The sequence below is a fragment of the Delphinapterus leucas genome, chromosome 16, assembly GCF_059928025.1.
Source record: "Delphinapterus leucas isolate spDelLeu-1000000601 "Yukka" chromosome 16, BTC_Dleu_Yukka2, whole genome shotgun sequence".
NCBI lineage: Eukaryota > Metazoa > Chordata > Mammalia > Artiodactyla > Monodontidae > Delphinapterus > Delphinapterus leucas.
In genome coordinates, this window is record NC_143144.1 from 3,645,741 (window position 1) to 3,659,242 (window position 13,502).

General features: G+C 70.8%; 6 pseudogenes; all 6 read right to left on the minus strand.

Annotated features, from left to right (window-relative positions):
• Positions 1 to 1,754: 1,754 nt before the first annotated feature.
• Positions 1,755 to 1,890, minus strand: LOC149747084 (5S ribosomal RNA; annotated as a pseudogene).
• A 1,956-nt stretch (positions 1,891 to 3,846) lies between these two features.
• Positions 3,847 to 3,982, minus strand: LOC149747085 (5S ribosomal RNA; annotated as a pseudogene).
• Positions 3,983 to 5,938: 1,956 nt separating this feature from the next.
• LOC149747086 (5S ribosomal RNA) lies at positions 5,939 to 6,074 on the minus strand (annotated as a pseudogene).
• Positions 6,075 to 8,030: 1,956 nt separating this feature from the next.
• LOC149747087 (5S ribosomal RNA) lies at positions 8,031 to 8,166 on the minus strand (annotated as a pseudogene).
• Positions 8,167 to 10,122: 1,956 nt separating this feature from the next.
• On the minus strand, positions 10,123 to 10,258 carry LOC149747088 (5S ribosomal RNA; annotated as a pseudogene).
• A 1,956-nt stretch (positions 10,259 to 12,214) lies between these two features.
• On the minus strand, positions 12,215 to 12,350 carry LOC149747089 (5S ribosomal RNA; annotated as a pseudogene).
• Between the last annotated feature and the right edge of the window lie 1,152 nt (positions 12,351 to 13,502).

Consider the following 13,502-nt stretch of genomic DNA (forward strand, 5'->3'; position numbering starts at 1 on the left):
CTTGGCGCCCCTCCCCAGATCCCACAGGCCGCTCCCAGGGACGTGGCCCCGGAGGCTTCAGGGCCCGGGGCCCGCGGTCCCTTGGGAATCCCACCCGCCCGCCAGCGCTGCGCTAGGCGCAGTCCGGACGCAGACCGGCCCGGCCCTCCTGCCCGACAGCAGCTGGCTCGAAGCCACTGGGAGCCACCATTGAGTTGGCAGGGCCCCTTAGACCCGGCAACCACACCGTTGCCCCGACTCCACCGTCCGAGCTCAGGACCCCGACCCAGGTGGCCGGCAGGCACGGGGATGCGGCCTGAACCCTCGATCCCACTCCCGCCCCCGGCCGCGGCGAAACCACAGAGGGGGGTCTTTTTCCGGATGGAGCTGTGGAGAGACACCGCGGCAGACAGGTGGCGGCGCCGGGGCTGGGCTACAGTGGCTGTGGCCAGGTGCAGGTCGTGGGTCTCGTGGGCCGCACGGACGTCACCCGGGTCCGCGGCCATGTCTGGATGGCGACAGGCCGCCCCCGGAGCGTCTGTTGTGCCGCTGCCTTCCAGGGACGCCTTCTGGCCGCCTGGCCGGGCAGGCAGGAGGGGAGCGCCCCATAAGACGCTTGCTGTGGAGGGAGGGGCCTGAGGACGTGGGGCCTGCAGCGGTACCCGTCGGGGGCGGAGACGGCCGCCGCCACCGCCACGGGCGGCAAAAGGAGAAGGCGTAGCGGGAGGCAAAAAGCCCACAGCACGCGGTATTCCCAGGAGCTCCCCAATCCACGGAGGTCTCCCATCCAAGTACTAACCGGGCCCGAGCCTGCTTAGCTTCGTAGACTCAGACGAGATAGGACCCGTCTAGGCTGGTTTGGCAGTAGGTGTCCGTGGGTCGCGGGCTGCCTCTTGAGGCGTCGCTTAGCAGGACCATGGGACTTACCGCCAGGCCAGGGGCACGCCCGTCTCGGCTGGGCCCCGCCAACCGCCTAGGCAGAGGAATGGACGTCTCGGGTAGCAGGTGGCGGAGGAGGTGTTGGCGACCACCCAGCCTAGGGCGGGCGGGACCCAGCAAACATTTCGGCGCTTGGCGTCCCACCCCAGATGCCACAGGTCGCTCACAGGGACGTGGGCCCGGAAGCTTCAGGGCCCGGGGCCCGCGGTCACTTGGGCATCCCACCTGCCCGCCCACGCTGCGCTAGGCGCGGCCCGGCCGCAGACCGGGCCGGCCCTCCTGCCCGACGGCAGCTGGCCCGAATCCAGTGGGAGCCACCATTGAGTTGGCAAAGCCCCGCAGACCCAGCAACGCCACCCTTTCTCCCACACCACCGTCCGAGCTCAGGACCCCGCCACAGGTGGCCGGCAGGCCCGCGGATGCGGCCTGGGCCCTCTATCCCTCTCCGGCCGCGGCGAAACGGTGGACAGGGGGCTTTTTCCGGATGGAGCTGTGGAGAGGCACCCTGGCAGACAGGTGGCGGAGCCGGGGCTGGGCTCCAGTGGGGGCCGCCAGGTGCAGGTCGAGGGGCTCGCGGGCCGCATGGACGGCACCCGGGTCTGCCGCCATGTCTGTTTGGCGTCAGGGGACCCCCGGAGCGTCTGGTGTGCCGCTGCCTTCCAGGGACGCCGTCTGGCCGTCTGGCCGGTCAGGCAGGCGGGGAGCGCCCCATCAGACGCTTGCTGTGGACGGAGGGGCCTGCGGAGGTGGGGCCTGCAGCGGTACCCGGCGGGGGCAGAGACGGACGCCGCCGCCGCCGCGGGCGACAAAAGGAGAAGGCGGAGCGGGAGGCAAAAAGCCTACAGCACCCGGTGTTCCCAGGAGCTCTCCACTCCAGGAGGTCTCCCATCCAAGTACTAACCAGGCCCGACCCTGCTTAGCTTCCGAGATCGAGACGAGATCGGGCCCGTCTAGGGTGGTTTGGCCGTAGACACTGGGGGCTTCGCGGGCTGCCTCTTGAGACGCAGCTTAGCAGGCCCTTGGGCCTTACAGCCACACGAGCGCCCCGCCCGCCCCGGCAGGGCCCCGCCGCCCGGCTAGGCAGGGGAACGGGGGTCTCAGGTACCGGGGGGTGGCGGAGGAGTTGGCGACCACCCAGCCCAGGGCGGGCGAGACACCGCAAACTTTTCGGTGCTTGGCGCCCCTCCCCAGATCCCACAGGCCGCTCCCAGGGACGTGGCCCCGGAGGCTTCAGGGCCCGGGGCCCGCGGTCCCTTGGGAATCCCGCCCGCCCGGCCGCGCTGCGCTAGGCGCAGTCCGGACGCAGACCGGCCCGGCCCTCCTGCCCGACAGCAGCTGGCTCGAAGCCACTGGGAGCCACCATTGAGTTGGCAGGGCCCCTTAGACCCGGCAACCACACCGTTGCCCCGACTCCACCGTCCGAGCTCAGGACCCCGACCCAGGTGGCCGGCAGGCACGGGGATGCGGCCTGAACCCTCGATCCCACTCCCGCCCCCGGCCGCGGCGAAACCACAGAGGGGGGGTCTTTTTCCGGATGGAGCTGTGGAGAGACACCGCGGCAGACAGGTGGCGGCGCCGGGGCTGGGCTACAGTGGCTGTGGCCATGTGCAGGTCGTGGGTCTCGTGGGCCGCACGGACGTCACCCGGGTCCGCGGCCATGTCTGGATGGCGACAGGCCGCCCCCGGAGCGTCTGTTGTGCCGCTGCCTTCCAGGGACGCCTGCTGGCCGCCTGGCCGGGCAGGCAGGAGGGGAGCGCCCCATAAGACGCTTGCTGTGGAGGGAGGGGCCTGAGGACGTGGGGCCTGCAGCGGTACCGGTCGGGGGCGGAGACGGCCGCCGCCACCGCCACGGGCGGCAAAAGGAGAAGGCGTAGCGGGAGGCAAAAAGCCCACAGCACGCGGTATTCCCAGGAGCTCCCCAATCCACGGAGGTCTCCCATCCAAGTACTAACCGGGCCCGAGCCTGCTTAGCTTCGTAGACTCAGACGAGATAGGACCCGTCTAGGCTGGTTTGGCAGTAGGTGTCCGTGGGTCGCGGGCTGCCTCTTGAGGCGTCGCTTAGCAGGACCATGGGACTTACCGCCAGGCCAGGGGCACGCCCGTCTCGGCTGGGCCCCGCCAACCGCCTAGGCAGAGGAATGGACGTCTCGGGTAGCAGGTGGCGGAGGAGGTGTTGGCGACCACCCAGCCTAGGGCGGACGGGACCCAGCAAACATTTCGGCGCTTGGCGTCCCACCCCAGATGCCACAGGTCGCTCACAGGGACGTGGCCCCGGAAGCTTCAGGGCCCGGGGCCCGCGGTCACTTGGGCATCCCACCTGCCCGCCCACGCTGCGCTAGGCGCGGCCCGGCCGCAGACCGGGCCGGCCCTCCTGCCCGACGGCAGCTGGCCCGAATCCAGTGGGAGCCACCATTGAGTTGGCAAAGCCCCGCAGACCCAGCAGCGCCACCCTTGCTCCCACACCACCGTCCGAGCTCAGGACCCCGCCACAGGTGGCCGGCAGGCCCGCGGAAGCGGCCTGGGCCCTCTATCCCTCTCCGGCCGCGGCGAAACGGTGGACAGGGGGCTTTTTCCGGATGGAGCTGTGGAGAGGCACCCTGGCAGACAGGTGGCGGAGCCGGGGCTGGGCTCCAGTGGGGGCCGCCAGGTGCAGGTCGAGGGGCTCGCGGGCCGCATGGACGGCACCCGGGTCTGCCGCCATGTCTGTTTGGCGTCAGGGGACCCCCGGAGCGTCTGGTGTGCCGCTGCCTTCCAGGGACGCCGTCTGGCCGTCTGGCCGGTCAGGCAGGCGGGGAGCGCCCCATCAGACGCTTGCTGTGGACGGAGGGGCCTGCGGAGGTGGGGCCTGCAGCGGTACCCGGCGGGGGCAGAGACGGACGCCGCCGCCGCCGCGGGCGACAAAAGGAGAAGGCGGAGCGGGAGGCAAAAAGCCTACAGCACCCGGTGTTCCCAGGAGCTCTCCACTCCAGGAGGTCTCCCATCCAAGTACTAACCAGGCCCGACCCTGCTTAGCTTCCGAGATCGAGACGAGATCGGGCCCGTCTAGGGTGGTTTGGCCGTAGACACTGGGGGCTTCGCGGGCTGCCTCTTGAGACGCAGCTTAGCAGGCCCTTGGGCCTTACAGCCACACGAGCGCCCCGCCCGCCCCGGCAGGGCCCCGCCGCCCGGCTAGGCAGGGGAACGTGGGTCTCAGGTACCGGGGGGTGGCGGAGGAGTTGGCGACCACCCAGCCCAGGGCGGGCGAGACACCGCAAACTTTTCGGTGCTTGGCGCCCCTCCCCAGATCCCACAGGCCGCTCCCAGGGACGTGGCCCCGGAGGCTTCAGGGCCCGGGGCCCGCGGTCCCTTGGGAATCCCACCCGCCCGCCAGCGCTGCGCTAGGCGCAGTCCGGACGCAGACCGGCCCGGCCCTCCTGCCCGACAGCAGCTGGCTCGAAGCCACTGGGAGCCACCATTGAGTTGGCAGGGCCCCTTAGACCCGGCAACCACACCGTTGCCCCGACTCCACCGTCCGAGCTCAGGACCCCGACCCAGGTGGCCGGCAGGCACGGGGATGCGGCCTGAACCCTCGATCCCACTCCCGCCCCCGGCCGCGGCGAAACCACAGAGGGGGGGTCTTTTTCCGGATGGAGCTGTGGAGAGACACCGCGGCAGACAGGTGGCGGCGCCGGGGCTGGGCTACAGTGGCTGTGGCCATGTGCAGGTCGTGGGTCTCGTGGGCCGCACGGACGTCACCCGGGTCCGCGGCCATGTCTGGATGGCGACAGGCCGCCCCCGGAGCGTCTGTTGTGCCGCTGCCTTCCAGGGACGCCTTCTGGCCGCCTGGCCGGGCAGGCAGGAGGGGAGCGCCCCATAAGACGCTTGCTGTGGAGGGAGGGGCCTGAGGACGTGGGGCCTGCAGCGGTACCCGTCGGGGGCGGAGACGGCCGCCGCCACCGCCACGGGCGGCAAAAGGAGAAGGCGTAGCGGGAGGCAAAAAGCCCACAGCACGCGGTATTCCCAGGAGCTCCCCAATCCACGGAGGTCTCCCATCCAAGTACTAACCGGGCCCGAGCCTGCTTAGCTTCGTAGACTCAGACGAGATAGGACCCGTCTAGGCTGGTTTGGCAGTAGGTGTCCGTGGGTCGCGGGCTGCCTCTTGAGGCGTCGCTTAGCAGGACCATGGGACTTACCGCCAGGCCAGGGGCACGCCCGTCTCGGCTGGGCCCCGCCAACCGCCTAGGCAGAGGAATGGACGTCTCGGGTAGCAGGTGGCGGAGGAGGTGTTGGCGACCACCCAGCCTAGGGCGGGCGGGACCCAGCAAACATTTCGGCGCTTGGCGTCCCACCCCAGATGCCACAGGTCGCTCACAGGGACGTGGGCCCGGAAGCTTCAGGGCCCGGGGCCCGCGGTCACTTGGGCATCCCACCTGCCCGCCCACGCTGCGCTAGGCGCGGCCCGGCCGCAGACCGGGCCGGCCCTCCTGCCCGACGGCAGCTGGCCCGAATCCAGTGGGAGCCACCATTGAGTTGGCAAAGCCCCGCAGACCCAGCAACGCCACCCTTTCTCCCACACCACCGTCCGAGCTCAGGACCCCGCCACAGGTGGCCGGCAGGCCCGCGGATGCGGCCTGGGCCCTCTATCCCTCTCCGGCCGCGGCGAAACGGTGGACAGGGGGCTTTTTCCGGATGGAGCTGTGGAGAGGCACCCTGGCAGACAGGTGGCGGAGCCGGGGCTGGGCTCCAGTGGGGGCCGCCAGGTGCAGGTCGAGGGGCTCGCGGGCCGCATGGACGGCACCCGGGTCTGCCGCCATGTCTGTTTGGCGTCAGGGGACCCCCGGAGCGTCTGGTGTGCCGCTGCCTTCCAGGGACGCCGTCTGGCCGTCTGGCCGGTCAGGCAGGCGGGGAGCGCCCCATCAGACGCTTGCTGTGGACGGAGGGGCCTGCGGAGGTGGGGCCTGCAGCGGTACCCGGCGGGGGCAGAGACGGACGCCGCCGCCGCCGCGGGCGACAAAAGGAGAAGGCGGAGCGGGAGGCAAAAAGCCTACAGCACCCGGTGTTCCCAGGAGCTCTCCACTCCAGGAGGTCTCCCATCCAAGTACTAACCAGGCCCGACCCTGCTTAGCTTCCGAGATCGAGACGAGATCGGGCCCGTCTAGGGTGGTTTGGCCGTAGACACTGGGGGCTTCGCGGGCTGCCTCTTGAGACGCAGCTTAGCAGGCCCTTGGGCCTTACAGCCACACGAGCGCCCCGCCCGCCCCGGCAGGGCCCCGCCGCCCGGCTAGGCAGGGGAACGGGGGTCTCAGGTACCGGGGGGTGGCGGAGGAGTTGGCGACCACCCAGCCCAGGGCGGGCGAGACACCGCAAACTTTTCGGTGCTTGGCGCCCCTCCCCAGATCCCACAGGCCGCTCCCAGGGACGTGGCCCCGGAGGCTTCAGGGCCCGGGGCCCGCGGTCCCTTGGGAATCCCGCCCGCCCGGCCGCGCTGCGCTAGGCGCAGTCCGGACGCAGACCGGCCCGGCCCTCCTGCCCGACAGCAGCTGGCTCGAAGCCACTGGGAGCCACCATTGAGTTGGCAGGGCCCCTTAGACCCGGCAACCACACCGTTGCCCCGACTCCACCGTCCGAGCTCAGGACCCCGACCCAGGTGGCCGGCAGGCACGGGGATGCGGCCTGAACCCTCGATCCCACTCCCGCCCCCGGCCGCGGCGAAACCACAGAGGGGGGGTCTTTTTCCGGATGGAGCTGTGGAGAGACACCGCGGCAGACAGGTGGCGGCGCCGGGGCTGGGCTACAGTGGCTGTGGCCATGTGCAGGTCGTGGGTCTCGTGGGCCGCACGGACGTCACCCGGGTCCGCGGCCATGTCTGGATGGCGACAGGCCGCCCCCGGAGCGTCTGTTGTGCCGCTGCCTTCCAGGGACGCCTGCCGGCCGCCTGGCCGGGCAGGCAGGAGGGGAGCGCCCCATAAGACGCTTGCTGTGGAGGGAGGGGCCTGAGGACGTGGGGCCTGCAGCGGTACCGGTCGGGGGCGGAGACGGCCGCCGCCACCGCCACGGGCGGCAAAAGGAGAAGGCGTAGCGGGAGGCAAAAAGCCCACAGCACGCGGTATTCCCAGGAGCTCCCCAATCCACGGAGGTCTCCCATCCAAGTACTAACCGGGCCCGAGCCTGCTTAGCTTCGTAGACTCAGACGAGATAGGACCCGTCTAGGCTGGTTTGGCAGTAGGTGTCCGTGGGTCGCGGGCTGCCTCTTGAGGCGTCGCTTAGCAGGACCATGGGACTTACCGCCAGGCCAGGGGCACGCCCGTCTCGGCTGGGCCCCGCCAACCGCCTAGGCAGAGGAATGGACGTCTCGGGTAGCAGGTGGCGGAGGAGGTGTTGGCGACCACCCAGCCTAGGGCGGACGGGACCCAGCAAACATTTCGGCGCTTGGCGTCCCACCCCAGATGCCACAGGTCGCTCACAGGGACGTGGCCCCGGAAGCTTCAGGGCCCGGGGCCCGCGGTCACTTGGGCATCCCACCTGCCCGCCCACGCTGCGCTAGGCGCGGCCCGGCCGCAGACCGGGCCGGCCCTCCTGCCCGACGGCAGCTGGCCCGAATCCAGTGGGAGCCACCATTGAGTTGGCAAAGCCCCGCAGACCCAGCAGCGCCACCCTTGCTCCCACACCACCGTCCGAGCTCAGGACCCCGCCACAGGTGGCCGGCAGGCCCGCGGAAGCGGCCTGGGCCCTCTATCCCTCTCCGGCCGCGGCGAAACGGTGGACAGGGGGCTTTTTCCGGATGGAGCTGTGGAGAGGCACCCTGGCAGACAGGTGGCGGAGCCGGGGCTGGGCTCCAGTGGGGGCCGCCAGGTGCAGGTCGAGGGGCTCGCGGGCCGCATGGACGGCACCCGGGTCTGCCGCCATGTCTGTTTGGCGTCAGGGGACCCCCGGAGCGTCTGGTGTGCCGCTGCCTTCCAGGGACGCCGTCTGGCCGTCTGGCCGGTCAGGCAGGCGGGGAGCGCCCCATCAGACGCTTGCTGTGGACGGAGGGGCCTGCGGAGGTGGGGCCTGCAGCGGTACCCGGCGGGGGCAGAGACGGACGCCGCCGCCGCCGCGGGCGACAAAAGGAGAAGGCGGAGCGGGAGGCAAAAAGCCTACAGCACCCGGTGTTCCCAGGAGCTCTCCACTCCAGGAGGTCTCCCATCCAAGTACTAACCAGGCCCGACCCTGCTTAGCTTCCGAGATCGAGACGAGATCGGGCCCGTCTAGGGTGGTTTGGCCGTAGACACTGGGGGCTTCGCGGGCTGCCTCTTGAGACGCAGCTTAGCAGGCCCTTGGGCCTTACAGCCACACGAGCGCCCCGCCCGCCCCGGCAGGGCCCCGCCGCCCGGCTAGGCAGGGGAACGTGGGTCTCAGGTACCGGGGGGTGGCGGAGGAGTTGGCGACCACCCAGCCCAGGGCGGGCGAGACACCGCAAACTTTTCGGTGCTTGGCGCCCCTCCCCAGATCCCACAGGCCGCTCCCAGGGACGTGGCCCCGGAGGCTTCAGGGCCCGGGGCCCGCGGTCCCTTGGGAATCCCACCCGCCCGCCAGCGCTGCGCTAGGCGCAGTCCGGACGCAGACCGGCCCGGCCCTCCTGCCCGACAGCAGCTGGCTCGAAGCCACTGGGAGCCACCATTGAGTTGGCAGGGCCCCTTAGACCCGGCAACCACACCGTTGCCCCGACTCCACCGTCCGAGCTCAGGACCCCGACCCAGGTGGCCGGCAGGCACGGGGATGCGGCCTGAACCCTCGATCCCACTCCCGCCCCCGGCCGCGGCGAAACCACAGAGGGGGGGTCTTTTTCCGGATGGAGCTGTGGAGAGACACCGCGGCAGACAGGTGGCGGCGCCGGGGCTGGGCTACAGTGGCTGTGGCCAGGTGCAGGTCGTGGGTCTCGTGGGCCGCACGGACGTCACCCGGGTCCGCGGCCATGTCTGGATGGCGACAGGCCGCCCCCGGAGCGTCTGTTGTGCCGCTGCCTTCCAGGGACGCCTTCTGGCCGCCTGGCCGGGCAGGCAGGAGGGGAGCGCCCCATAAGACGCTTGCTGTGGAGGGAGGGGCCTGAGGACGTGGGGCCTGCAGCGGTACCCGTCGGGGGCGGAGACGGCCGCCGCCACCGCCACGGGCGGCAAAAGGAGAAGGCGTAGCGGGAGGCAAAAAGCCCACAGCACGCGGTATTCCCAGGAGCTCCCCAATCCACGGAGGTCTCCCATCCAAGTACTAACCGGGCCCGAGCCTGCTTAGCTTCGTAGACTCAGACGAGATAGGACCCGTCTAGGCTGGTTTGGCAGTAGGTGTCCGTGGGTCGCGGGCTGCCTCTTGAGGCGTCGCTTAGCAGGACCATGGGACTTACCGCCAGGCCAGGGGCACGCCCGTCTCGGCTGGGCCCCGCCAACCGCCTAGGCAGAGGAATGGACGTCTCGGGTAGCAGGTGGCGGAGGAGGTGTTGGCGACCACCCAGCCTAGGGCGGACGGGACCCAGCAAACATTTCGGCGCTTGGCGACCCACCCCAGATGCCACAGGTCGCTCACAGGGACGTGGGCCCGGAAGCTTCAGGGCCCGGGGCCCGCGGTCACTTGGGCATCCCACCTGCCCGCCCACGCTGCGCTAGGCGCGGCCCGGCCGCAGACCGGGCCGGCCCTCCTGCCCGACGGCAGCTGGCCCGAATCCAGTGGGAGCCACCATTGAGTTGGCAAAGCCCCGCAGACCCAGCAACGCCACCCTTTCTCCCACACCACCGTCCGAGCTCAGGACCCCGCCACAGGTGGCCGGCAGGCCCGCGGATGCGGCCTGGGCCCTCTATCCCTCTCCGGCCGCGGCGAAACGGTGGACAGGGGGCTTTTTCCGGATGGAGCTGTGGAGAGGCACCCTGGCAGACAGGTGGCGGAGCCGGGGCTGGGCTCCAGTGGGGGCCGCCAGGTGCAGGTCGAGGGGCTCGCGGGCCGCATGGACGGCACCCGGGTCTGCCGCCATGTCTGTTTGGCGTCAGGGGACCCCCGGAGCGTCTGGTGTGCCGCTGCCTTCCAGGGACGCCGTCTGGCCGTCTGGCCGGTCAGGCAGGCGGGGAGCGCCCCATCAGACGCTTGCTGTGGACGGAGGGGCCTGCGGAGGTGGGGCCTGCAGCGGTACCCGGCGGGGGCAGAGACGGATGCCGCCGCCGCCGCGGGCGACAAAAGGAGAAGGCGGAGCGGGAGGCAAAAAGCCTACAGCACCCGGTGTTCCCAGGAGCTCTCCACTCCAGGAGGTCTCCCATCCAAGTACTAACCAGGCCCGACCCTGCTTAGCTTCCGAGATCGAGACGAGATCGGGCCCGTCTAGGGTGGTTTGGCCGTAGACACTGGGGGCTTCGCGGGCTGCCTCTTGAGACGCAGCTTAGCAGGCCCTTGGGCCTTACAGCCACACGAGCGCCCCGCCCGCCCCGGCAGGGCCCCGCCGCCCGGCTAGGCAGGGGAACGTGGGTCTCAGGTACCGGGGGGTGGCGGAGGAGTTGGCGACCACCCAGCCCAGGGCGGGCGAGACACCGCAAACTTTTCGGTGCTTGGCGCCCCTCCCCAGATCCCACAGGCCGCTCCCAGGGACGTGGCCCCGGAGGCTTCAGGGCCCGGGGCCCGCGGTCCCTTGGGAATCCCACCCGCCCGCCCGCGCTGCGCTAGGCGCAGTCCGGACGCAGACCGGCCCGGCCCTCCTGCCCGACAGCAGCTGGCTCGAAGCCACTGGGAGCCACCATTGAGTTGGCAGGGCCCCTTAGACCCGGCAACCACACCGTTGCCCCGACTCCACCGTCCGAGCTCAGGACCCCGACCCAGGTGGCCGGCAGGCACGGGGATGCGGCCTGAACCCTCGATCCCACTCCCGCCCCCGGCCGCGGCGAAACCACAGAGGGGGGGTCTTTTTCCGGATGGAGCTGTGGAGAGACACCGCGGCAGACAGGTGGCGGCGCCGGGGCTGGGCTACAGTGGCTGTGGCCAGGTGCAGGTCGTGGGTCTCGTGGGCCGCACGGACGTCACCCGGGTCCGCGGCCATGTCTGGATGGCGACAGGCCGCCCCCGGAGCGTCTGTTGTGCCGCTGCCTTCCAGGGACGCCTTCTGGCCGCCTGGCCGGGCAGGCAGGAGGGGAGCGCCCCATAAGACGCTTGCTGTGGAGGGAGGGGCCTGAGGACGTGGGGCCTGCAGCGGTACCCGTCGGGGGCGGAGACGGCCGCCGCCACCGCCACGGGCGGCAAAAGGAGAAGGCGTAGCGGGAGGCAAAAAGCCCACAGCACGCGGTATTCCCAGGAGCTCCCCAATCCACGGAGGTCTCCCATCCAAGTACTAACCGGGCCCGAGCCTGCTTAGCTTCGTAGACTCAGACGAGATAGGACCCGTCTAGGCTGGTTTGGCAGTAGGTGTCCGTGGGTCGCGGGCTGCCTCTTGAGGCGTCGCTTAGCAGGACCATGGGACTTACCGCCAGGCCAGGGGCACGCCCGTCTCGGCTGGGCCCCGCCAACCGCCTAGGCAGAGGAATGGACGTCTCGGGTAGCAGGTGGCGGAGGAGGTGTTGGCGACCACCCAGCCTAGGGCGGACGGGACCCAGCAAACATTTCGGCGCTTGGCGACCCACCCCAGATGCCACAGGTCGCTCACAGTGACGTGGGCCCGGAAGCTTCAGGGCCCGGGGCCCGCGGTCACTTGGGCATCCCACCTGCCCGCCCACGCTGCGCTAGGCGCGGCCCGGCCGCAGACCGGGCCGGCCCTCCTGCCCGACGGCAGCTGGCCCGAATCCAGTGGGAGCCACCATTGAGTTGGCAAAGCCCCGCAGACCCAGCAGCGCCACCCTTTCTCCCACACCACCGTCCGAGCTCAGGACCCCGCCACAGGTGGCCGGCAGGCCCGCGGATGCGGCCTGGGCCCTCTATCCCTCTCCGGCCGCGGCGAAACGGTGGACAGGGGGCTTTTTCCGGATGGAGCTGTGGAGAGGCACCCTGGCAGACAGGTGGCGGAGCCGGGGCTGGGCTCCAGTGGGGGCCGCCAGGTGCAGGTCGAGGGGCTCGCGGGCCGCATGGACGGCACCCGGGTCTGCCGCCATGTCTGTTTGGCGTCAGGGGACCCCCGGAGCGTCTGGTGTGCCGCTGCCTTCCAGGGACGCCGTCTGGCCGTCTGGCCGGTCAGGCAGGCGGGGAGCGCCCCATCAGACGCTTGCTGTGGACGGAGGGGCCTGCGGAGGTGGGGCCTGCAGCGGTACCCGGCGGGGGCAGAGACGGACGCCGCCGCCGCCGCGGGCGACAAAAGGAGAAGGCGGAGCGGGAGGCAAAAAGCCTACAGCACCCGGTGTTCCCAGGAGCTCTCCACTCCAGGAGGTCTCCCATCCAAGTACTAACCAGGCCCGACCCTGCTTAGCTTCCGAGATCGAGACGAGATCGGGCCCGTCTAGGGTGGTTTGGCCGTAGACACTGGGGGCTTCGCGGGCTGCCTCTTGAGACGCAGCTTAGCAGGCCCTTGGGCCTTACAGCCACACGAGCGCCCCGCCCGCCCCGGCAGGGCCCCGCCGCCCGGCTAGGCAGGGGAACGTGGGTCTCAGGTACCGGGGGGTGGCGGAGGAGTTGGCGACCACCCAGCCCAGGGCGGGCGAGACACCGCAAACTTTTCGGTGCTTGGCGCCCCTCCCCAGATCCCACAGGCCGCTCCCAGGGACGTGGCCCCGGAGGCTTCAGGGCCCGGGGCCCGCGGTCCCTTGGTAATCCCGCCCGCCCGGCCGCGCTGCGCTAGGCGCAGTCCGGACGCAGACCGGCCCGGCCCTCCTGCCCGACAGCAGCTGGCTCGAAGCCACTGGGAGCCACCATTGAGTTGGCAGGGCCCCTTAGACCCGGCAACCACACCGTTGCCCCGACTCCACCGTCCGAGCTCAGGACCCCGACCCAGGTGGCCGGCAGGCACGGGGATGCGGCCTGAACCCTCGATCCCACTCCCGCCCCCGGCCGCGGCGAAACCACAGAGGGGGGGTCTTTTTCCGGATGGAGCTGTGGAGAGACACCGCGGCAGACAGGTGGCGGCGCCGGGGCTGGGCTACAGTGGCTGTGGCCAGGTGCAGGTCGTGGGTCTCGTGGGCCGCACGGACGTCACCCGGGTCCGCGGCCATGTCTGGATGGCGACAGGCCGCCCCCGGAGCGTCTGTTGTGCCGCTGCCTTCCAGGGACGCCTTCTGGCCGCCTGGCCGGGCAGGCAGGAGGGGAGCGCCCCATAAGACGCTTGCTGTGGAGGGAGGGGCCTGAGGACGTGGGGCCTGCAGCGGTACCGGTCGGGGGCGGAGACGGCCGCCGCCACCGCCACGGGCGGCAAAAGGAGAAGGCGTAGCGGGAGGCAAAAAGCCCACAGCACGCGGTATTCCCAGGAGCTCCCCAATCCACGGAGGTCTCCCATCCAAGTACTAACCGGGCCCGAGCCTGCTTAGCTTCGTAGACTCAGACGAGATAGGACCCGTCTAGGCTGGTTTGGCAGTAGGTGTCCGTGGGTCGCGGGCTGCCTCTTGAGGCGTCGCTTAGCAGGACCATGGGACTTACCGCCAGGCCAGGGGCACGCCCGTCTCGGCTGGGCCCCGCCAACC